Raw genomic sequence first — 25,319 nt, 5'->3', positions numbered from 1 at the left:
GCACATAAAATGCTTTAAAAACTTTTACAGGAAATAAACACGTGCATATAGTGTGATAGGATTAGTCGTGGCCGTGTGCACAGGGCGCTGGGGACATCAGGCTTGGAGGCTAGAGAGGCTTTCCTGGAGACCTGTCTGTATTGATCAAGAAACATGGAAACTACTCTCAATACTTGAAACCGGGAATGTAATGCAGGGAACTGTTCATACAAAAAAATGAAAAACCTGAAAAGCTGACCAGGTGTTGGTGGGACATCCCGGAGATTAGCCAAAGCAGGCAGCCACCACGGCCTATAGGCTGGGTCTAGGCTATTAAGAGCTGGTATATTGCTGCCTTTCTTCCCCAGCCCCCACGGCGATGCTGGGGGCCACGTGGTCTACAGGTTTAACTCCAAGTTGGAGAAGGACCTTAATCACATCTGACCTTGATGCAGGACAGAAACCCTTACTGTGCTAAGCTCTTGAGATTTCAGAGTTTGTCTGTGGGACAGTTAGTGCTAGCTGCCCTCACTGATACATATATATATTATTAGGCTGAAGATAAAAAATCTACAGGTCAAATATTTGCATATATGTGGTAGTTGAAGCCAAGGGTGATAAGGAAGAATCCTAAGGGACTTGCAAAAAGTAAAGGACCAGAGGACTGAGAATAGAACCACGATCAGCCCCATTTAGAGGCCAAGGGGGAAAATACTGAGTAGGAAAAGCAGAGAAGAAAAGAGTGAAATCACAGAAGCCAGGGCCAAGTGTTTTAAAAAGGACTTGGTTTTTAACCTTTTTAGATCCCCTTGAGAAAGCAAGAACATTTAGCACAGGAAGTCCATCTGATTTGACAAGATGGACTGGTAACAGCAGCGAGAGCTGCTTTCTGGAACGCTGGTATGCCCATCAGGTCACGAGGGTGGAGACACGCCCCAGGGGTGAGACAATGCAGAGACAAGCGCACGCTTCTCCTTCAGGAAGCTAGACCCTGGGAGGAGGAAGGACAGCTGGAGCACATCCTTGCGGGAAGGAAAGATTGGGATTCAAAGTACATATATAGGCACTAATAAAGAGGATTCTTATTAGGCTAGAAGTTGAGGATAAGTTATTGCTGGAATCTTAGCATTCCTATTTCCCAGATATGGAAAAGATGCATAGTCTATTCAAACTTACCTCGTATCTCCACAGTCCTCCAATGTCGTCACTTCCTTCAAAACAGGTGGGTTCTAGTCCCTCCTCCAGACACGTCTTAATGGCGCCCAATCCGCTGACCCCAGCACCAACCACCGCAATTCTTTTTCCTGGCATTGTGTCTTGTATCAGGGAATTTATTAGTAGAAAATCTGATTTTTATTGTCATGCAATTTTTTTTCTATAATGCAAGATTGTTATTTCCCCCCCTAAAATTGCTAGCTAATGCATTTAAGAAACGTCCTACTCAAAGTAGTTATCCAAGTCAAAGGCTCTCTGAGTGACAGAAAACCCTACCTCACACCAGACTTTCTTTCAAGTACAAAGTAGATTGCTTAAAAAAAAAAAAAAGTTTTGACTCCTAAAGTTCCACACACACACACACACACACACACACACACACACACACACACACATTCTCCATACATAGATTTTGCCCAAACTGACTTTTAATTCCTTCTGCTACTACTATCTGCTTGCCAAAACACTCATGTTGGGTTTTGAATTAGGCCAGAGAATCCCTGCTTTTGCCCTGTGGTAGAGTTTGAAGTGGGGGTGGGGAGTGGGGAGAAGAAAACTCCCACAGAGCAGTTCATCAATTAAATATTACTCATCACACTCTTCTTGGGGAAGAGCGCAAGCTACCCAGATAAATGGTCTTTAGAAAAGTACTCCACTGCCTTCATATCAAAGATCAATGTTCTGCCATTCATTCATTCATTCATTCAATAAACACTTACTGGTACCTACTACGTGCCAGATACTACGTTAGTTGAGGAAATACAGTAGAGAACAGATCTGACATAGTTCCTTGAGAACAGCTGGAGAATAAACAAAGAAGGAAATAAGTAGCAAGTGGACGATGATGCGTACTCTGGAGAAAAAGGAAGCAGGGTATTGTTTTCTATAACATGGTCAAGGAAGGGCTCCCTGATGACATTGAAGCGGGAAGTGGGGGACCAAGCCTACTTGTGGGTATCTGAAAGAGAATTCCAAGCAGAGAGACTGATGCAGAAACATGCTGGGCATTTTTGAAGAAAAGCAAGGGGAGCTTTGTGAGTGGGTGCCAGAAGGGGAGCAGGCATAATGAGGTCGGAGAGGAAGTATTAGGCGTCAGTGTCAGAGTCAGGATCGGTCTCAGAGGTCAGAACAGGCAGAGCACTTTCTCAAAGGATGGAGCAGAGAAAATAAACGGACCATATCAACAGGAACTCAGAGATGCCACTTACTGGTGAGTGCCTCCGAGGACACTACCCTCCTCACCCAATCTGCTCTACGAGATTGTTCCATCCTCTGCTATTCAGCTGAACCATAAAGAAATAGAGTCCCCCCCACTTTTCTCTTTTTTAGGAAATGGAGTTTTCTTGGGGTGCCTGGGTGACTCCGTCTTGGAGCCCCTGTGTTGGGCTCCCTGCTCAGTGGGGAGTCTGCTTGTCCCTCTCCCTCTGCCCCTCCCCTGGCTTGTGCTCTCTCTCTGTCAAATAAATAAATAAAATCTTTAATAAAAAAAAAAGGAAATAAAGTTTTCTTAAGAGAGGCCTCCTTAAATATCATCTGGCAATTTTCTCCCTGTATCTTTGCTCTTTACTCTGAATTTCTCTCTGAAGGAGAAACTGAATGGAATTCTGTACTGCATTTTTGGTTTTTTGTTTTTTTGTTTTTTTAAAGATTTTATTTATTTATTTGACAGAGAGAGAGACAGGCAGTGAGAGAGGGAACACAAGTAGGGGGAGTGGGAGAGGGAGAAGCAGGCTCCCAGCAGAGGAGCCTGATGTGGGGCTCGATCCCAGGACCCTGGGGTCACACCCTGAGCTGAAGGCAGACGCTTAACGACTGAGCCACCCAGGCGCCCCGGAATTCTGTACTGCATTTTAACAAGTTTATGTTACAGTGGATTAGAGCAGCTGTTAAAATATGAGACTATATTTAAATCTGGAGTTCCTTGGTAAATTCTTTTAAATTAAGGCTTATTAACATGACCCTGCACCATTAATGTGTTGCTACTGCTTGAAAATGTATCCAGAGGCTATAAGCAATGAGTTTACCCAATGACAGCAGCAAGTACCTAAATAACCCCCCTGAGTATAGCAGTTAATGCATAGGTCTTTCAAGTACTTAGCAGGACTGTAATATCAGCCAACACCCTGGATCACAACGTAGCAGAATGAGTGCATATTAACAACAAAAAAAATCGCTATCAACAGAAATACATGGATAATGAAGATGCATTTATTAATTTGAAAAGTAGGTCCAAATACTCAGTTCCCATTTTTAAATGCCAAGGCTATTACGTTTCACTGGGATATGTACATTTGTTTGAAAAATCACCTCTCAAATGTCAAAAATATCGAGTCAAATACTTTTCTCCTGGGTATTTAAATTCCCTGGCTGTTGAAATAAAAGGCTATTAGCACCTACAATCTGTCTTCAGTGTGCTGTGGGTGCATCCTTGGTCATTTGTATCCTCTCGCACCTCCAGCAGCTCCCCTAAAACTCCAGTGCCCCATCACCTCTGTCTCTTTAGCCCCTCATCTGAAACAAACCCAAATGAAACCTCAGTGGGCCAGATCTCTCTCCATAAGTATAGCCGACGCTGACTCCAGCCTGTCTTCATCCCCGCTGGAAATGGTAATGAGTTGCTCTTCGGATGAAGTCTTGGTCCATTTTTCCTTCCCTTGTGAATATTCCATACTCATTAGCTAGTTTTTTTCTTTTGATTGTGTATATAGAACCCGGGATATTTTTCTAATCATGCAGTTATATGGCATACAACAAAAATTTAAAAATCCCATTAAGCCCCAACGTCTTCAAGGAATAAAGGTCGTAAAACTAACCTGGAGTAGGAAGAAAAATAAAAGCCGATTTGTTCCTGAAATCTCCTGGCACCGAGGTAAAGAAATACGCTCCAGAATCCTGTCTCTTCAGGAGACGACTGGCTTCTCCTTTGCCCTTCCTAACACTGAGGCAGCCCACCAAGGTGAGTTTTATGCGATGACTAATTCGCAAAAACTCCTCCCCTTGTCTCTTGCCTTTCCATCTGGCTTTTAAAGTTGGCGTTCCGGTAAGAAGCTGGCATGTCATCAAAATTTTCTAAACACAGTAATTGTGTTGGTCTCACAAAGTCTAATTAATCAAAGGTACCAAGAAGCCTGGAAGGAACTTCATGAAGACAGTATACAGCTTGGAAATTGATCGATAGTGAAACTTGGAAAACATGAGGAAACATTTCATCGCCTGGGGTGATAATGAATATAAACACATTTCCATTGATGGAGCATTATCACCAAAGCTAGAATAGGGACTGGGAGAGACTGACCAGAAACATATTGTACATAACTTTTTTTTTTTAAAAGATTTTATTTATTTATTTGACAGAGACAGCCAGCGAGACAGGGAACACAAGCAGAGGGAGTGGGAGAGGAAGAAGCAGGCTCCCAGCGGAAGAGCCTGGTGTGGGGCTCGATTCCAGAACACTGGGATCACTCCCTGAGCCAAAGGCAGACGCTTAACGACTGCGCCACCCAGGCGCCCCTGTACATAACTTTTTGTCTATTTCTATTTCTTTAAGGTGAATTCCTACATCAGCAATGGCTGAGTCCCAAGGCATTTGAGGAACAGTTTTTCAGATCTCTGATACGTTGTTTCTTTTTTTTTTCTTTTTTTTTTTTTTAAAGATTTTATTTATTTATTCGACAGAGATAGAGACAGCCAGCGAGAGGGGGAACACAAGCAGGGGGAGTGGGAGAGGAAGAAGCAGGCTCCTAGCGGAGGAGCCTGATGTGGGGCTCGATCCCATAACGCCGGGATCACGCCCTGAGCCGAAGGCAGACGCTTAACCGCTGTGCCACCCAGGCGCCCCCTCTGATACGTTGTTTCTAATAAAGATTTAAGCAGTTTCATGATGATTAAAAATGTTTGAAGATACCCTTTCTCTCCTCCTTGCTAATTACATAAATATTCCATTTTCTTAATGGAATCTGCCATTCTTGGAATATCAGTGAATCTAAACTCCATTCCTATATTTTTGGCCCATTTGTATTTCTTCTTCAGTGAATTTGATGAATATCATTTCTACATTTTTCTACTCTTTTTGTTTAAAGAAATCTTTTAACATTATAAATAGGAGCCATTTTCCTCTCATACATTTTCCAAATATTTTCTCTTGTTTTGTTATTAGCTTTTAAAAATTACATAGATTTTTTTCCCCATTTTTACCAAATGAAATGTATTTTTTCCTTTACAGTTCCTGGCTACTGTGTCACACTCCTAGTCCTCCCTATCTCAAGATTGTAAAATTACTCATCTATATTAATTATGTTTTTTATGGTTTTTAAATTTTTATTTAACTTTTTGATAGTTCCAGAGTTCAATTTTTTTTATTTTTTATTTTATTTATTTATTTTATTTATTTATTTTTTTAGAGAGTGAAAGAGTGTGCACAGGTAAGTGGTGGGGAGGGCGGGGGCAGAGGGAGAGGGAGAATCTTAAGCGGGCTCCACACCAAGCATAGAGCCCGATATGGGGCTCGATCTCACAACCCTGAGATCACGACCTGAGCTGAAATCAAGAGTCAGATGCTTAACTGACTGAACCACCAGAATTCAATTTTGATAGAGTGCAAAGCAACACTTCAATGCGATCCTTTTTTCCAATAATGACCAGGTGCTTCTGCCCATTTTATCAAACAAGACATCCTTCCCATACTATATTGGAAATGCCACTTTTATAATATCCTCAATATTTTTATGTTTTGTTTTAGTGTAGATATTCATTTTCTGCTCTGCTAATACTTCTTTATATTCAGATATCAAAACCACACTATTTAAATATTGTTGCTTTAAAAGATTTTTTATATTTCCCTGTGCAGCCTCCAATTTATTACTCTTCATTTTCAATATTTTCTTGACTTTTTTTTATCAAATTTACTTTTCTGGATGAAACTTGGATTAATTTTTCACCATTCCTAGAAATAAAATTTAAAGGTAGCAGTTAATTATGGAATAAGTGACATCTTTATAACATGGAACTTCTCCACTCAACAATTGTGTGACCTGGAGGACTGTGGGCATGTTATTTAATCTTTCCTTGTTTATGAAGTGGCAATAATAATACCCAGAACTCTTGTGAGGTCTAAATGAGACACCAAGTGTGGGAAAGGGCCTACCTTTCACAGTATCTGAGAAATAGCAGGTGGTCTTTTATTGGTGATACAGAGCTGTAGTGCCTTGGTAGCTTAATAAAAATAGGGATTTTTAAAGAGATTTTATTCATTTATTCATTAGAGAGAGAGACAGCATGAACAAGGGGAGGAGCAGAGGAAGAGGGACATGCAGGCTCCCCGCTGAGCACAGAGACCAATATGGGGCTCCATCCCACAACCCTGAGATCGTGACCTGAGCTGAAATCAAAAGTTGGTCACTTAACCGACTGAGCCACCCAGGCGCCCCTGAAAATATTGGGTTTTGATCCCTCCCTGGGGCCTTCAGCTTCAGTAACTACAGGGTGAAGCCCAGAGGGATGTTCAACATTTATTCGTTCTAAGTTCCTTACTGATTCTAGGTTTGAAATCCACCCAAATAGGCAATCTTCTAAGTAATAAAAACTAAGTTTGTATCCTATAGTAAAATGTTCTTTACATAGGCTTACAAATTTTATTGTTGATTTCTAGTTACATACCTGATTATTATTGGTAATATTAATTTTTCGATTGTATTTTCAAACTTATTTATTGCTGGCATATCAGCTAACAGTTGTATATGTGTATTATTTATATATTATGTAGGAAACTATATAAATGTTATAATTTTTAATCGTTCATACACACACACATGTAATTTCAATCATTTACCAAACTCTCATTCATTCTAAATATTTCATAGATTCTCATGTCAGTGCAAATAAAGAATGAAAGAATCAAAATGATAATATAATTTAGTTTCTCCCTTTCTGATAAATATTCCTGTATTTTTCTTCTCTCTTACTGAATTGTCTAGAATCTTCAGAACGGGGGTGCATTGGTGGCTCAGTCAGTTAAGCATCTGCCTTCAGCTCAGGTCATGATCCCGGAGGCCCAGGATCAAGTCTCGCATCAGGCTCCCCCCACTCCCGCCCAGCGGGGAGTCTGCTTCTCCCTCTAATCTTCCCTCCTCTCTTGCTCTCTCTCTCTCTCACTCTCTCTCACAAATAAAAATCTTAAACAAAATATGAGAATTTTCAGAACAATTTCCAGCAGACGTGGTTACTGACCACGTTTCTTGTGTGTCTCACCCTTGAGATGATACTGGTTCCTGACCTGAGAAACATAAGCTGTATTATAGTAAGGAAATATTCTTCTCTTTCTAGAAAGCTCTGTGTACATGTGTGTGTATTTAATCAGGACACAGTATTCATTTAATTAAATGCATTCTTGAAGCAATTAAGATAATCATATCGTTTCCTAACTTCATCAATGGCCATAATGGATTATATTAATAGATTTCCCATTTGAATCATATTTGCATTTCTACATTAAATCTTACTTCATCATGATATACTAGTATTAAAAAAATGTTGGATTTTATTTCTTGAACTTTGTTAATGGTTTAAAATCACAACTAATATTGGCCTATTGCTTACTTTTTTTTTCTTTGTCAAGATTATGTTATCTTTATTAGGGTTATGAGGAAGCTTTCATATTTACCTGATATTTGGACAGTTTACATAGTATGGTGATATCTGTATATTGAAAATGAATACCAATTTTTCTGGGCAATCATCTGAGCCCAGTTATTTTTCTGGAGGTAATTTTTATTTTTAAACTTTTTGTTTTGTAGGTTTTATACTTTTTCATGAACAATTAATTATTATTTTCCTTCAAGATTATTCTTTTATATATTTCAGCATTTAAGCTAGTATTATATGTAATCTCATCTTATGCCTTTCTGGTCTCTGTTGATTTGTAACTGGCTCTTTGTTCTTTATTCATTTTGTATGGTGCATTAGCTTTAAAAATTAAATAAAAATTTGGACTAATTGCAAAGCTATGCCAACCAGTTCCCGATGGGATAAGGAGCCGGTATCAGGGTATAAATCAATGTACTGCTACAAGACAGGCTTGCACAACAGCCAAAAGTTAGTGAACGTCAACCAGAAGCTCAAATAAAAATTTGTTCATCATCTTCTTGTTGTAACCCTTCCTTCCCTGCCCCTTGCTCTAACTCCTTTGGTTCAAAACTCTTCTTTGAGATTCAGAAAATGATATGCAGAAATGTCTATGTCTGTAGTTCTTTTTTTTTTTTTTTAAAGATTTTATTTATTTATGTGACAGAGACAGCCAGCGAGAGAGGGAACACAGCAGGGGAGTGGGAGAGGAAGAAGCAGGCTCATAGTGGAGGAGCCCAATGTGGGACTCGATCCAGGAACGCCGGGACAACGCCCTGAGCCGAAGGCAGACGCTTAACGACCGCGCTACCCAGGCGCCCCATATGTCTGTAGTTCTAAATCTGAAACCCGTGGCTATTCGAGGTATTTTGGATGGGATTCAGGGGTCCACGGACCTCCTGAGGATGTCTGCAAAGTTATGCACACGTCAATGTGCATTTTTCTGGGGAAAATGTCCAAAGTCTTCGTCTTCCTTAAAGGGATATGAGATGCAAAAATATGAAAAGATTCTTGTCTCTAGTGCACTTACAAAAATCTTAAGAACCCTAAACAACACCAATTTAAATGATCAAAAAAGAAGCTAAAAGATCAAGGCATTTGAGAACTTGTTCCCTTCTCGCAGTGCCTGGGATAATGCTACCACACAGGAGATGACAGTCAATGTTTATTGGCTATTTATTTAGTCAATACTGATAATTGAAGGATGATGTAAAATTGATAGGAAATAAAGTGCCCCCGGGGAAGGGCAGTGCCCCTTGATGAGCTCCAGCGTTCTTGAGGGAGGCCGCTAGACTTCCCAACGAACTTAGGAGCGGTGAGCCTGGGATCTTGACCGTGAGGTCGCTGCACCTGTGCTATTATTGTTACTCTCTGACTGCTTTGCAGAATGAAAGAGCTCCAAACAAATAAAAAGGACCTAACTTACTTTTTTGAGGGCTCCATATAACGCTCTGCAGTTAAGGAAACCCTAGAAATAAAATGGTTATTAACAGATCTAAAACAGAAAGCAAGGGAAGCAAATCCTTGCGTGGGAAGAAAGAAGCAGGCAGAATGCTGACTTAGGGTTGTTTTCAAACATAACCGAGTGGGGACCCGCTAGGTATCACACATACAGTGAAATTCTATCAAAAGGGTTTAGAAATCAAAAGTTTGAGGTCACACAATGAATAAAATGCTGATGTCCACGGGAAAGCCTCCAGCTCTCCTGCTCTAAGAGTTTCATCTTGGCTCATGTTCTTAGTCAGAAACACAATCTTCTGAATCACCTTATCATCTAATCATGGGAGAGGTTCTAAGAACTGAATCCACCCCAGATTCTTTTTTTTTTTTTTTAAGATTTTATTTATTTATTCGACAGAGATAGAGACAGCCAGCGAGAGAGGGAACACAAGCAGGGGGAGTGGGAGAGGAAGAAGCAGGCTCCTAGCAGAAGAGCCTGATGTGGGGCTCGATCCCATAACGCCGGAATCATGCCCTGAGCCGAAGGCAGACGCTTAACCGCTGTGCCACCCAGGCGCCCCCACCCCAGATTCTTATAGTTATGTTCTCAGGTGCTGTCTCAAGTTTTGCTTTATAACTGATGCAAAATAGGTTGGAAGGTTTTATAATAAAGTTATCTAATAAAGTTTTGTCTCATATTTCATGGCAATGAATTGTGACATTATAACATATCTTAATAATTTTGTATCAAATCTTATCAGCCCTTTAAAATCATTGCCAATATTTCTTCAGTTAATTAAAACCAATGGGTCTATTTAATGGGCAATGTGATTATTATAATTAATGAAGAACAGACAAGGTAAAATGTCTCTGAACTAGGGGTTTCCTGGTTTTGTGGAATACAGAGAAGGTGAAGTCCCTAAAATCAATAACTTCAATTCCTTTGTGACCTCCTGAAGGGAAAGCAGAAAGGTAAAAACTTACATTTTAGTAATTAATTTACATACACACATATATACACTCCTTTTGACTATAAAGTTATAGATTATAGAAAATCGGTAGTCATAGCATGCATTTTACCTTAAAGACGGCTAAATCCATCTATTAAGTGTTCCAACAGAAAGTAAATACTCAAAACGAAGCAGTTGGAAACATTGCATACAGGAGAAAACATTGAACGACAGGTCAGGAGAATTGCTCCTCTGTTTGTTGCCATTACCTGTGTGAATCTGAGCAATGCCTCTTTTTAAAAAATGTGTAAAGTAGAAATGAAGACATATGAATATGAATTTCACAGAATTCGTGATATGGGTTAGACAAACACCTATACTCAGAGATACTTTCAAAAATGGAACATAACTCGCAAATTCAGTTTTTATTACTTAGAAGATTACCTAGTTCTGTGGTTTTCAAACCTAGGTGAACATTAGAATCACTCAGGAACTTAAAATAAATAAATGCTGAACATCTCCCTGGGCTTTACTAAAGCTGAATGCCCTGGGGAGGGATCAAAACTCAATAGTTTTAGGGGCGCCTGGGTGGCTCAGTCGGTTAAATGACCAACTCTTGATTTCAGCTCAGGTCACAATCTCAGGGTTGTGAGATAGAACCCCATGTTGGGCCCTGTGCTCAGCAGGGAGTCTGCTTGTCCCTATCCCCCTGCTCATGCTGTCTCTCTCTCTAATGAATAAGTGAATAAGATCTTTTTAAAAATCCATATTTTTATGAAGTTACCAAGGCACTACGGCTCTGTATCACCAATAAAAGACCACCTATTTCTCAGATATTTGGAAAGTAGGCACTTCCCACACTTGGTGTCTCATTTAGGCCTCACAAGAGTCCTGGATATTATCATCCCCACTTTATAGACGAGGAAAGATTAAATAACATGCCCACAGTCCTCCTGGTCACACATTGTTGAGCGGCAGAAATCTCATTAGAAACCCAAGACTGAGAGGCGTCAGAATCTTTGCCAGTGGTTTCCAACTTTCAGGTGTCTGTGGCACATTTTAGGATTAGAATTTCTAAAATTACACTTGAAAAGATTAAAGGACTTAAGAAATTGAGACAAGCCATGGCTGGAGTGTAACAGTGGCCTTCTAAGCGGGTCGGTGTCCCTTGGCTGCCCACCTCTAGTGTGACACTGTCGGAGCAGAAGTTTACTGCCTCACTGAACCCCCACGTCACTGGACATGTGATCATCTTTCTTTGGTGCTGACTCCTTATTGCACTGTGCTTTTCATTTTATTTCATTGCTTATTCATGATTTTATTTATTTATTTGCCAGAGAGAGAGAGAGGGCGAGAGAGAGAGAGCGCGTGAACAAGCACACAAGCGGGGGAACAGCAGGCAGAGGTCAGGCTCCCCGCAGAGCAAGGAGCCCGATGTGGGAGTCGATCCCAGGACCCTGGGATCATGACCTGACCCGAAGGCAGACACTTAACGACTGAGCCACCCAGGCATCCCTCATTTCTTTTTTTAAAAAATATTTATTTATTTAAGGGGGGGCAGGGGCAGAAGGAGAGGGAGAGAAATCCTCAAGCAGACTCCCCACCGAGGGCACAGCCCACCGCGGGGCTCATCCCGGGACCCTGAGATCATGACCTCGGACCCTGAGATCGGACCAATATCCAGAGTCCGATGCTCAACTGCCTAAGCCACCCAGGCGCCTGGTGCTTTTCATTTCTAAGCACGTGGAGATTCTCAGTGTCTGTCTGATACTCATCACCCCAACAGTATAGGTTTTTAGTTTGACAGAAATTAATTTTGCACATTGACCAAAATTTGATGCACGCTAAAAGGTTCACAGCCCACGCTTCTTCCACGAAAGCATCCCTCCTACCTATTTAAGACAGGCAGCTTTCGTGTGTGTGTGTGTGTGTGTGTGTGTGTGTGTGAGGGGGCAAGGGAGTGGTGTCAAATTCTTATGCCAAACATAAACTTCTACTTAAGGTGTAATATCGACCTTCTTTCATCCTCATTTAACACGTGCCCTTTTGCTGTATTTGAGCTTCGATATTTTTTCCCCCATTCAGAACACATTTAAGGCATTTCTGCAAAGAGGTGGAATGATCTGCCCATGTGGGATGAGACTCTGGTCTGCTTTAGAAACAGGGCTGCATTCCACACGGTGGCATGTGACAGACTGATGCCCAAGACCTGGGAGCCCTTCCTCCGCGAGGAGAGCCGTGTCCCGAGGCGTACCTTAGGTTAGAGGGGGAGCTCTTTTCTTGCTGTCCCTTTGCCCAGAACTCTGATGGGGCAACCTTTTCTTTAGTCTTCTCTTCTTCTACCTTAACATACAAAGCACGTTTTTTGCTTCCTAGTATCTTTTGCTGTTTTTTAAAAAGATACTTCCAAAAGTTTCCTACTTTTCTTAAAATCGGACTTCAAAACTGTACCGTGTAAGAGATTTCTGTAGCATAGGTGATTATGGTATTTTGTATCGTATGGTAAGTATTAAGTATTTTGATTTAATTTAGGTTGGGGAGAGCTTTACTGAGCATTAACTATGTGCCAAGCATTGTTAATAAGCCCTTTGTAAACATAATCTCATTTAATCCTCACAATGACCCAGTTACAAAAAGCATTATTTCCATTTCATCGACAAGGAAACAGGCTCCAGGGAGATGAATCGTCAAGTAAATGGTCAAACTGGAAAGGAAACCCTTGATTATTTAACTTCAAATTCCATCCTTGTCACTCTGATTTACCAACCCCTTTCATGATTCGTGTGTTGGTTTTAAATAAACGGCCACAAACTCTTTGCTATTTCTCCTATTGGGGGGGTGGGACCTATGCCTCTTCCCCTTGAATCTGGGTGGGCCTGGGACTCACTTATAACCAATAAAATGCGATGAAAGTGAATGTGTGCTTTCCGAAGCTAGGTCACAAAAAGTGAGGCAAGTCGTATTCCCTGGGACACTCATTTTGGAGGCCTGAGCTTGCATGTGAAAAGTCCAGCTCTGAAGCCACTACACTGTGAAGAAGCCCAGGACGCTTGGAGAAATCACAACTGACAACAGCCTCAACCACCAGACAGCGTGAAGATCCCCCCAGATTTCTAGCCCCCAATTGCCGTGTCTTTCCAGCTGAGGCCTCAGACATCACCAAGCAGAGACTGTCATTTTTACTATGCCGTACCTTTTTTAGTTCTGGACCCACAGACTCTGTAAGCTTAAGATATATCATCTATATCTATATCTATATCTATATCTATATCTATATCTATATCTATATCTATCTATCCATCTATATCTATATAGTTGTTTGAAACTTATAAGCTTGGTGGTAATTCTTTTCGTGGTAATAGTAACCAGAACAATGGACCACTATATACTGGCCCAGACATGCCTTTCTCCACTTCCTCCATGAAAGTCAGTGTTTGCCCTTCAACAGACAAATGGATAAAGAAGATGTGGTCCATATATACAATGGAATATTACTCAGCCATCAGAAAGGATGATTACCCACCATCGACATGGTTGGAACTGGAGGGGATTATGCTAAGTGAAATAAGTCAAGCAGAGAAAGACAATTATCATATTGTTTCAGTCATTTGTGGAACATAAGAAATAGCAGGGAGATCCGTAGGAGAAGAAAGGGAAGAAGGAAGGGGGGTAAACAGAAGGGGGAATGAACCACGAGAGACTATGGACTCTGGGAAACAAACTGAGGGCTTCAGAGGGGAGGGGGGTGGGGGAATGGGATAGGCCAGTGATGGGTAGTAAGGAGGGCACGTATTGCATGGTGCACTGGGTGTTATACGCCAACAAGGAATCATGGAAAACTACATCAAAAACTAATGATGTACTGTATGGTGACTAACATAACATGAAAATGAAATAAAATGAAAAAAAAAGTGTTTCTACTTTAAATTCAAAGTTGCTCGCTCTGTCTACAATAACGTCATCCTTCAGGGTACAGCTTTTGTGTCACCTATTCCACACACCCTTCACTGCCAACTCTCCTTCTTTCCATTGCTGACCTCTACGAGGCCGTATCTCCTCCAGGGTCGGAATGGTTCATCTTTTGTTTCCATATCTCTGGGGTCTAGAATAGTATTAGCACACAATGCACACTCAAGAAAAAATCAGGAGCGAACAGCTTATGAGTAAATAGATGAATTAACTAATAAGAGTATGAATGAATAAGTTGAAAGGGTGGGATGCCATTAGGAAAATACACAGAATCTCATCTCTCTATCAAGCAAATAGGGGAAGAAATAGAATTTTATGAAGAATTTTAAATACAGACATCAGTGTTCAGGTAGCACCCATAAACAATTTAATGTTTGGTGTTAATAATTTAAAACAAATGCCCTGTGGTTAATACCTAATTTAGAGATGTAGTGAAATGTTTACCTTACATATACATAACTTGGATTAAAAGAGTTTAAGGTATCAGTAAATATCTTTTACATGTTGCAAGCAATAATTTTATATTCGCAGAGACAGTTGGATTTTATAATACTGTTTATAAAATGCTTCACCAGAGGAGTACATGGTATAAAGAAGTCAACTGGAAATTACAGAACAAAAGTATAACACTTCTGCTGCCATCCATGAAGGGTTAAGTGCAATGGGAATTGCCCTTCCACCATAAATAACTAGAACCTGAGAAAGTATATTAAACAGCTATTTTCAGACATTGGGTACCAGATCACTGAGAAAAGGAAACAGATGAGATAACCCTTACCACTGGTCCCACTTACTGTGTAGAGGTGATCCCCAGGCCACAGTACAGGAAGGGGAACCAAAGAGAATCTGCTGGTCTCACTGAGGCGAAGAGATAGAGGTAAGAGTTCAAGATGAGGCAGCTACAGTTTGTAGGCAGAAAGTTAGAGGAGGTTGTCGAGCAGAAAGAGGACTTCAAAGATTTGCCCAGGTGCCCCCTTGAGTCTTTGTCTGAATATTAATCTGCACGTACATGGGATGAAACGCCATTAGGCTGGGGGAGAAAACATAAGAAAGCAATAAGCCAAAAATCCCTGGAGCTAATGCAGGTCTGGGAATAGCTCACAATCCCAATAGCTAGAGTGGAGGGACCCTTGTAATACTTTAGGCATTGGGTGGATTCCCCAGGATGACGTTGCCTTAGTAGTGAGGTCAGTGCTAATCTAACTTAAAAGCAAGCTTTAAAAGAATTAAATTGATCCAAGGTAACTTGCACATAGAACAAAATAAAAAAATTAGTTAAAGAAATGCACTAAAACCCAGTATCCTAATGCATAACATCCAAATGTTCCGTATGCCAAAAAAAATCAGAAAAACTCAGAAGCAGGAAAATATAATTCATAATCAAGAGAAATATAAAAAATTTTTTTGCCAGAAGTTAAAGAGATGATAGAAAGAAAAAATTAAAAGTTACTATTTTAACAAGGCTGCATATACTCAAAAAATGCAAAGGAAAACATAAGCATGAAGAAAGAAATAGAAGGCCAAAAAAAACAACTCAAGCGGTATTCCTAGAAATGAAAACTACAATGAAATGAAAGAATGCATGTTTGAGGTTAAGAACAGAATAGGGGCACTTGGGTGGCTCAGGCTGCTAAGCGGCTGACTCTTGGTTTCAGTTCAGGTCGTGATCTCATGGGTCCGGGGATGGAGCCCAACATCAGGCTTTGCACTCAGCAGGGAGTCTGCTTGAAATTCTCTCCCTCTGAGCCTCCCCCCACTTATGTGTTCTCTCGCTCGAATAAATAAACAAACAAATCTTTAAAAAAAAAATAGAATAGATACTATGGGGGAAAAGATCAGTGAATTTGAAGACCTTGTGATAGACCCTATCCAAAATGAGGCAAAGGGAGGAAAAAAAAATCCCCAGGAAAAAATGAGCAGAGCATTAGTGACTTGTAGGAAAACACTCTCACATGGTATGATTGGAGCCTCAGAGGGAGAGAAGAGAGAGGAGAACAGAAAAAAAATAGTTAAAGAAATGATGGCCAGTAACTTTCCAAATTTGAGGACAACTATAAGCTTATAGAACCAAGTAGCTCATTAAACTCCAAGTAGAAGCAACGCAAAGAAAACCACACCTAGGGACGTCCTAATCGAACTGCTGAAAACCGGTGATAAACAAAAGATCTCAAAAGTAGCCAGAGAAGAATGACACATCGTATTCAAGGAACAAAGATAAGGTTGGCAGGAGGCTTCTCAACAGAAATTATATAAGCCAGGGGACAATGGGGGCACATCACCAAAATACTTAGAAAAACATCAACACAGAGTTTTATATCCAGTAAAAATAACTTTCAAACATAAAGCTCAAATTAAGATTTTATCAAACAAAAATGGAAGTTAGCTCTCACCAGCAGATCTTCAGTATAAAAAAAATTTTTTTTTAAGTTTTCTGGGGAAGAAGTAAAATCATACCAGATGAAAGATAAGACGTACAAAAGGAATGAAGAACGTAGAAATGATAAATACGGAGATAAATATAAAAGGTATTTTTGTAATTAAACTATACCTTTAAAAGGTAATAGATGGGTGAAGGCAGAGCCAATAGCAATGTAGTGTGAGGATTAAAACACATGTAGAATAAAATGTCTGGTAAGAGCACAAAGGACAGAGGGGGCAATAAACCATACTGGGCTACATTTGTACAACAAACATTGTTTGAGAGTCCAATAAGTTAGAAATATATTTTGTAAACTCGGGGACAGCCCCTAAAACAAAACAAAACAAAAGAGATCGAACAAAATACTCATAAATATTTTTGACATGTTGCAAGCAATAATTCTATATTGGCCAAAAAAGGCTGGATAAATGTAATAATAGTGCTGAATTTTAAAAAGCTCCAGAGAAGGGAAAAGGTCATATTCAAGACTCAAGTTTCTGGAACGTCTGGGTGGCTCAGTCACTTGAGTGTCTGCCTTCGGTTCAGGTCGTGATCCTGGGGTCCTGGGATCGAGCCCCGCATCGGGTTCTCTGTTAAGTGGGGAGTCTGCTTCTCCCTCTGTCTCCCCCCCACTTGTGCTCTTGCTCTCTCTCTCAAATAAAAAAATAAATAAATAAAATCTTTTTTTTTTTTTTAAAAAGAATCACGTTCCCACGTTCAGCTTTGGCTTCTAGTGAGGAAGTAAACTCAGTGATGGTCAGAGGCACAAGATTTTGGAGACCCCACCCATTTCTCAATCCCTCCTCTCACACGGAGCTTCCCTAGCAAGTCCGTCATTTGTACATATGGTGTGTAAGTGGTGTGTGTGTGTGTACTCTTCTGCGAGCAGAGTCTCTCGTCTGTTCATTGCTGTGTTCCTGGTGCCTGCACAGTGCCTGGAAGAGTGGGTGCGCAATAGTATTTGCTGATTTACCGACCGGCAGTATCGCAGCCTCTGGAGAAACAGGCAGGTGGAGCCCCGAAGTCAAACTTTGCATCTGGATGAATAAAAATAAAAGATTCCATTTATGGCCTGGTGTTAACCCCAAACCCCTCTCTGATAAAGATCCCGCTTTTTGGTGACCCTGCATTAGAATGCTTACCCAACAGCCCTCAGCTCTGACTTTGAGCATGCCTGATCCTGGCTTCGCAAAACTAACCCGGGTCTTCCATGCACTTGACATCTCTCCTTGGATCCCAGCCAACCTCAGCTCAACAACTATTTCCTTATGCTTCCTCTAAGATTGAAGTGGAAGTATGGGAAAAGATGGACCGGGCAAATATAAGCTGATATGTTTTGAGCCTTCTTAGATTGTCATGCAAAGAATGTACTAAAAAAGAGGCGGTGTCCTGGTCCCTTGTTACTCAGAGTGGACTGAGGACCAGCGGCAACTACATCATCTTGGTGCATCTTAGAAATTCAGATTCTCAGGCCATTCCAGAACTACTGACCCAGGATCTGCATTTAGCAAGGTCCCCATATTAAAACATGACAAGCACTACATTTATTGCTGTTTGAGGCCAGAGGCAATGGGGGCCATTTGTATCCAGAATGGTGAACTCGTAAGTCTCTTGCTTCAGAACTTTCTGGTGGTTTCTCATCTCACCAAGAATAAGTGAGACTCCTTTTTCTGGGCCTTATCAACCTAATTAACAACTTGAACTAAATAATTTCCATGAAAGTCTTATTTTAGCATTCCTCAATTCTCTAAACCTCTGTCCCCGAACCATCCCCAGGTTTTACTCTCTACCTCTGCCCTTTTAAACTTTTCTTCATTGGTTCACCTGTTCTACATGCAATGATTATCGTCTTCTGTGGGCCAGACCCTGGGCTGACCACGGGGGATACATGGTTAAGTAGGACAAGTTCCAGGGCGCCTGGGTGGCTCAGTCGTTAAGTGTCTGCTTTCGGGTCCTGGGATCGAGCCCCGCACGGGCTCCCTGCTCCACTGGGAGCCTGCTTCTTCCTCTCCCACTCCCCCTGCTTGTGTTCCTTTTCTCGCTTGCTGTCTCTCTTTCTGTCAAATAAAGAAATAAAATCTTTAAAAAAAGTAGGACAAGTTCCTGCCCTTTCAACATGAACAAGGGCAAGGACTGTAAGTGAAGAAAGGCAACTCATACATTTCACCACGGTGCTCTCTGGTGTCCCATGTGTCCAAACAGAGGCCAGAGCCCTGAGCGTGTGTTGGAACAGGTGGGAGATGGTGGGGAGGGTGGTGCAGGATGGAGCTGGGGCTTCACTCATCAGCCGAGTGGCCGCACAAATCATGGGAAATGCAGAAGCTGATCTTTTGAGTTTACTGTCTCAGATACCTAAGCTTTGGTTTAGCAGCTGCTGGAATCATGTGAAGGCCCATCCTGCTTCTGCCACAAAAATACTGAGAAGATGGGATTATGTTTTTGAAAAGGCTTAGCTCGCTACAGGTGGAGTCGGCCTGTCTTTCCAGCTTGATGCCTAGGTAGGAGCATGAACAAAAGGATTGCTGGCTAAAGCACTCTTACCCTGCTCACCCACGGGCCACCTTCTGATTGCCCCGAGTGCGCACGGTGTTTGGGGAAGGTCCCAGGAAATCCCCAAGAGCCGGTGATGCAAGGGGAGGACATAAGAATTTCAGGACAACGAAGTAAGACTTTGCCTATCCCTCTGACACATAAAACCTTTGCAACACCCCCAATCTGCAGAGAGATTATTTCCCTAATTATACATTTAAGGGCCTGAGTCACTCAGCCTTCTTGCTGCATAGACAGAATTCCCTTTCCCTAACCGGGGGAAGGTAGTCCTTTGTGTGAGCGAGGACTGTTGGCTTTCCTACTTGTCCCGGAGTTTCTGTTTATGAAAAGTACCTGTCAGCATGGAATGTCTTCTATTTCTCTAAATGGTTTTTTTTCCCCTTTAGGATATTTTCTCCCGCAGTAGGACATAACCTAAGATTTTTTGTTTGGAGAAATAAGCTTTGTTTTTGTTTTAATCCTGTATTTCTTCTGTGGTGGTACAGCATGTACGAATACCATCACATTTATTTTATTAGACGGATGTGGTTATATGTGCACCTAGATGATTCCAGACCTCCAGTTGATTTCTCGGGCGTTCAGAATGATTTGATAACTTATGTAGTTGTATTTGAGGGATGAGACAAACTTAGCGGTCCCCCCTCTCCTCCACCATCTTCATTCCTCTCTGCACCTAGATGATTTCAAAGCCCTTTTGCCTGCATTCTTCATCGGGTTCTTCCAGTCCCTCCTTGAGAAGGGGAAAGCAGGGGAACTAATTCTGCTCTACAGGTAAGAATCTGGTGTTAGAAAGATCCTATGATCAACCCAAGGTTTCGCAGAATTATTCAAGGACTCCATTTGGACATTCGGCAACTCATCTCTAAGGGGGAGGTAATGGCCACCATGGGAGGTTGTGGTGTGAGCACCCATCGGATGATGTCAGCGGCTGCCTGGCCTATAACTGGCACTACTGAGTCAGTGCGCATTCCGAAAAGAAGGTCTCCCACCTCTTTGTGCGGCCCTTATGTTTACTGTCAAGGTGTTGGGTGTGACGTTTTTATCTCTTAGGCACTGAAATGTAGGAGAAAACGAAAAATAAGGTAGAAGGTGGGAGGAAGAGAAAGGGAGGAAGGGGAGGAGGAAAGCAAGGGAAGGTTGGCCGTGGTTAAATATTTCACACATGGTGGCTCTGAATGTTTCAAATACTCGTGTAAAGTGCTGACTTCATCATTCTACAGAGCATTTACGAGATAATATCTAAGAAGCACTTTGAGTGCCTTGGAAAACAGTGTTAGATAAATATAAAATACTGAGAATATAAAAGTGGCAGATAATCTCAGATATACAGGCTGTGCATTAAAAGAAATAAAGCTGCTTTATTCATCACAGTGATCGATGTCAAGTGAGGAAAGCAGAGTTTTTGTTCCTTGGCTGGGCAACCAGTCTGCTTTTCCTAAGGATTAATGTAGCGTAAACATGTCTACCACCAATAAAAGATTCTAGAGAAATATTGCTTTCCTCGTTGAACATGTGGATGAAACATTGCTAATTTGGTCTCAGCAGAAACAATTCAGCTGTATTTAGTGCAGAAACTTGTGTAACTTGAAGTCATTGATAGCAAGTAAAAAATGTTATGATCAAGTAGTTCATCAGGGTGCGAGGTTTAGAGTGTGACCTGATTTTATCTCAGAAGGGTATCTTTGCGGACATGGCTTCGAATATTTCGGACATTATCGTTTGAACCAATTAGCATGGTGATTTCAAAGAACGACAACATAAAGGGCAATCTTTTCTCAATTTCATTAATACTAAAATTCTTATACCAACTTAAAGAAAAGTGTACTATAAGTTTGACCATAAAATACTTTACTATAAAACTGGAAGTCGAACAATAATTTCTTTCCTTTCTCCTGAGAAAATGATGTTGAAAAAAAAGAGCTACGTGTGCAAAGTAACTTTTAGCTGCATTATTTGTAATAGAAAAACATGGAAACAACTTAAATAATTAAAAAAACAGTTAATAAATAATTGCATATTGATAAAATAGGCTATTATACAACCATTAAAATGACAAACATGGTGTTTAGAAAAAGCCGAGAAAATGTTTACAATATGTTTTGAAAAGTGTCAAAGAAAAGTGTATGTATAATATGACTATGTCCATGTAAAAAAAACCTGTATGTTTATGCACATAAAGTGTGAAGGGAACATGAAGAAATGGAAGTCCTTGTTGCGTATCAGTCAGCGTAAGCCAGGTTATGCTACAGTAACGAGTAATCCCTGTCTATCAGTGACTCACGTCAAATGCTCATACTATGTGATCGGGCTGTGCTCATGGTAAGCACTCAGGGACCCAGGCTGAGAAAGTTTCCATCTTCCCACCTGCTTCCTCAATTATCAAAACCTTGTCAGAGGAAAGATGTGATTGGTACTATATCCTAAAGATTCTATATGGCGGTGAAATATGTGACTTCTACTTACATTTATTTGGTTAAAGCGAGTCATATTGTCATGCCCAACTTCAAAGGGGCAAAGAGGCTAACTCCTACTATGTGATCAAAGAGGGAACCAGGAATATTTGATAAGTGATACTGATGAATCTTACAATGAGATTGATAGAATTATAGATACTTTTCCAAATATTTTACAATGTGAAAGTACATTTTACACTATCATGACCTCAGATTCTACCGAAAGCCAGACTCTGGGAGTTGATGATATATATACTATACTAATCATTCCTTTTAACCAAAAATTCTTTAAAGGGTACGTTTTTAAAATTCAAATATTCTCAATGGACTGAGGTGATAAACATTTTCATCTTAGGAAATAGAATCTGATTTCAAACATTTTCAAAATGTTTCTGGCTTCACATCATTGTAATATGCAATTTATAAATTATATGGAAAAGGAAATTTCAAGAAGGGATTCTGTTATAAATATTTATGTGTTGCTAGAAAAATACATTTTTTGCCTGTGTACACTATAACAATTTCCTTGCTTCAGCAAGTAATCAGCAATAAAGAAAATACATGTCATGCTAGTAGGGTTTTAAATATTCCAGTATATAAACTCCTGAAAAATATCCGTTGAAAAAGAATGAAAGATAGTGTGGTGTACAGCAAAGAACACTGACTTTGGTATCAGTTAGGTTCAAATGTTGAACCACCATTTATGAGTTATTTAACCCTGGGCAATCGGGGCTAATGTCTTCCATTTAAAAAATGAAGAATTCTTCCCCTGTGTATATTGTTGTGAAGTTTATGAAATAACACATGCAAAGCACTTAGAAAAGTGTCTAGCACATGGTAGATAAATAAATGATCATTTGTTTATGTGTTAGCTGAATAATGGGCAATTACAATTACATAATAATCCTGCCATACACTAAGGGGAGTAGATATCTTTCAAATTCCTCTCTGTTAGGAATAAATATGTAGAGATATTTCGCCAAAGCAACCATGATCTGATTGTTCTTACTGAATGGAGATACTGTTCAAGCAGAACTCCATGAGATGCCTGTATTTTTTTTTTTAAGATTTTATTTATTTATTTGACAGAGATAGAGACAGCCAGCGAGAGAGGGAACACAAGCAGGGGGAGTGGGAGAGGAAGAAGCAGGCTCATAGCGGAGGAGCCTGATGTGGGGCTCGATCCCAGAACGCTGGGATCACGCCCTGAGCCGAAGGCAGACGCTTAACCGCTGTGCCACCCAGGCGCCCCTAAGATGCCTGTATTTTAATGGATGCTCAACCAGCATGGGATGCTTGCCGTTGCCGGGGACAGTGCCATGCGTGTAGGGAGCCCTGAATATGTAACAACAGAGGAAGGCAATGCCAGAGGTCAAACCTCCTCTTAGGGACCTGTGATGGGTCAGTTCCTCTCTGGGAGCAAGCCACGTGAGAGGAATGAAGCCATCCAAAGGCAGCGGGGTTGGCCTTGGGAAGTAGAGGGACACATAGGTCCCTGTAACCTCTGCGCCATTCTGTCCTGTTAATAGGGTATTCAGGAACACGGACATGGTCAGGCTGGCTCAGACAAACTGGAACCGTGTTGCCTTAAGAGCTTGGCATGTGTTCTCATGGACTGCCGGTGGCTTTCCTGGGTTTGAGAATCCCCTCTCTCTGGGTCAGGCTGGCTCTGTGGGCTCCGTCCCATTTCCCCAGTCCCTGCTGGCGGTACTCATGTGAGGTGCATGACCCAAGGAAAACTTCCAAAGCTCAATCGGGATCGGTGATGAAGAGAGACAGCAAAGTGGGTCCCATTCCTGCCAGAGAGGCAATGTTATCCACATGGTTTGTCATCCTTCTGAAACCCGTGCAGAGGGTTCTGAGATATATGAACATGGACCATACGGTATTCAGTGACTGTGCAGAGAGACTAGAAACTGTTCCACGACTTTGCAGCTTCTGGGGCCATACTTGATCTTGGGATGCTCAGTGCCTCCTTCCTTTTGCACAGACAAGTGTTACCTTCAGAATGAGGCTTGAGTCCCTCCCCTTGTGACCACCCGAGTACTCCCCACCTCTCCCCACCCAGGCTCCTGCCCTCACTGATTCCTTACCATGGCCTGTCTGCACTGTGTGTGTTGTCCAGCACTATCCCTTATGTACCTGGAGTCTTGTGTTCTCAATGATGCTGTAAATCGCCTGTTAGCAGGGACCAGAGCTTGGGGACCTTTTTACAGCCTACGTATGTTTCAGCACATCTTTAGGTGCGAAGTGGACATTTACTTAACTATTTCCTGCAATTAACTAAGAGTTCATTTGGTGCATCTGGCTGCAGAAGAGTGAATTTGGCTTTTTTTCTACCCTGTTCTAAAGGCTGAGGCTATTTTACATCTTATTTTTTTAAAGATTTTATTTATTTATTTGAGAGAGAGAGAGGGAGCACAAGCCAGGGAAAGGGGCAGAGGGAGGGGGACAAGCAGACTCCCCGCTGAGCAGGGAGCCCAATGCAGGGCTTGATCCTAGGACTCCGAGATTATAACCTGAGCCGACTCAGGTGCCCAGCTATTTTCCCTCTTTATTTTATTTTAAAGATTTTATTTTTAAGTAATCTCTACACCCAACGGCTTGAACTCACAACCCTAAGATCAAGAGCCACTGGCTCTTCTGGCTGAGCCAGCCAGGCTTCCCTATTTACCTTCTTTATTAAACCTGAATACAGACTTGCATAGAAGTCTCCCAAAGGTGACAAAAGGAACCTAGGAAATATCTAGTAGCCTTAGGTCTTTTCCTGATTAGAGCATTCGAATGATTCCTGCCACTTCCAAAATTTCTCCTGGGACACATTTGTGGCCTTAGCTTGTGTGAAGATTCATTTCTTCTGTTGGCAAACATGTAATTACTGTCGGCTGGCAGATCTTTGTGGGTGGGGATTCTATTATTGCCACTTTTATCCCATCTGACTAGCATAGTTTCCGATGCACTGTAGGCCCTCAGATATTTGTTTCATAAGTGAATTTCTGCTTTGTTTCTCTTATTTCCACATTGCAAAGTATTTTCTCTTGGCTTAGAAGATAACCAAATTATACCTGAACATTAAAAGGAAGATAGAGTGAGTGTAAGAGTCAGCAATAATGAGCTTCCAATCTTTCCTTTGAAAGGTCCTGGAAGCTGCTTCTCTGATCTTAGAAGTTGTGTTTAAAATCTGACTCAGAGATTTGCTTTCCTTTGACCCCACCTCCCTAAGCCCATAAATGCTGTTTTCCGTAATTGTCTGCTGGGAAAGGCCCCTACCTTCTCTCCAAAGCCTCTCTTCTCCAGATGGTGTCAGCCATCACATCCTTGAAGGAGGACAACATGTTTAGTCTTATGAAAGGATACATGGGGGGCACCTGGGTGGCTCAGTTGGTTAAGCGTCCACCTTCAGCTCAGGTCAAGATCCCAGGGTCCTGGGATCAAGCCCCATGTTGGGCTCCCAGCTCAGAAGGGAGTCTGCTTCTCTCTCTCCCCCTGCTTGTGCTCCCTCTGTCCCTGTCTCTCTCTCTGTCTGTCAAATCAATCAATCAATCAATCAATCAATCAATCTTTTAAAGAAAGGATATATAGTACAGGGAAGGGTCTAGGGAAAGATAGAGCATGGTTTGGGAAATTAAAAAAAAAAAAGTGGGACTTTGGTGCTGAGCTTCTTCAAAACTGATCGAAAGGACCTGAGAGAGGACTTCTAGAAAGAAAGCACCCACCTGACTTTTC

This window comes from Ursus maritimus, unplaced genomic scaffold, assembly GCF_017311325.1.
Source record: "Ursus maritimus isolate PB19 unplaced genomic scaffold, ASM1731132v1 scaffold_2, whole genome shotgun sequence".
NCBI lineage: Eukaryota > Metazoa > Chordata > Mammalia > Carnivora > Ursidae > Ursus > Ursus maritimus.
The sequence above is the reverse complement of the archived record's forward strand: the minus strand, read 5'-3'. Positions refer to the sequence as shown.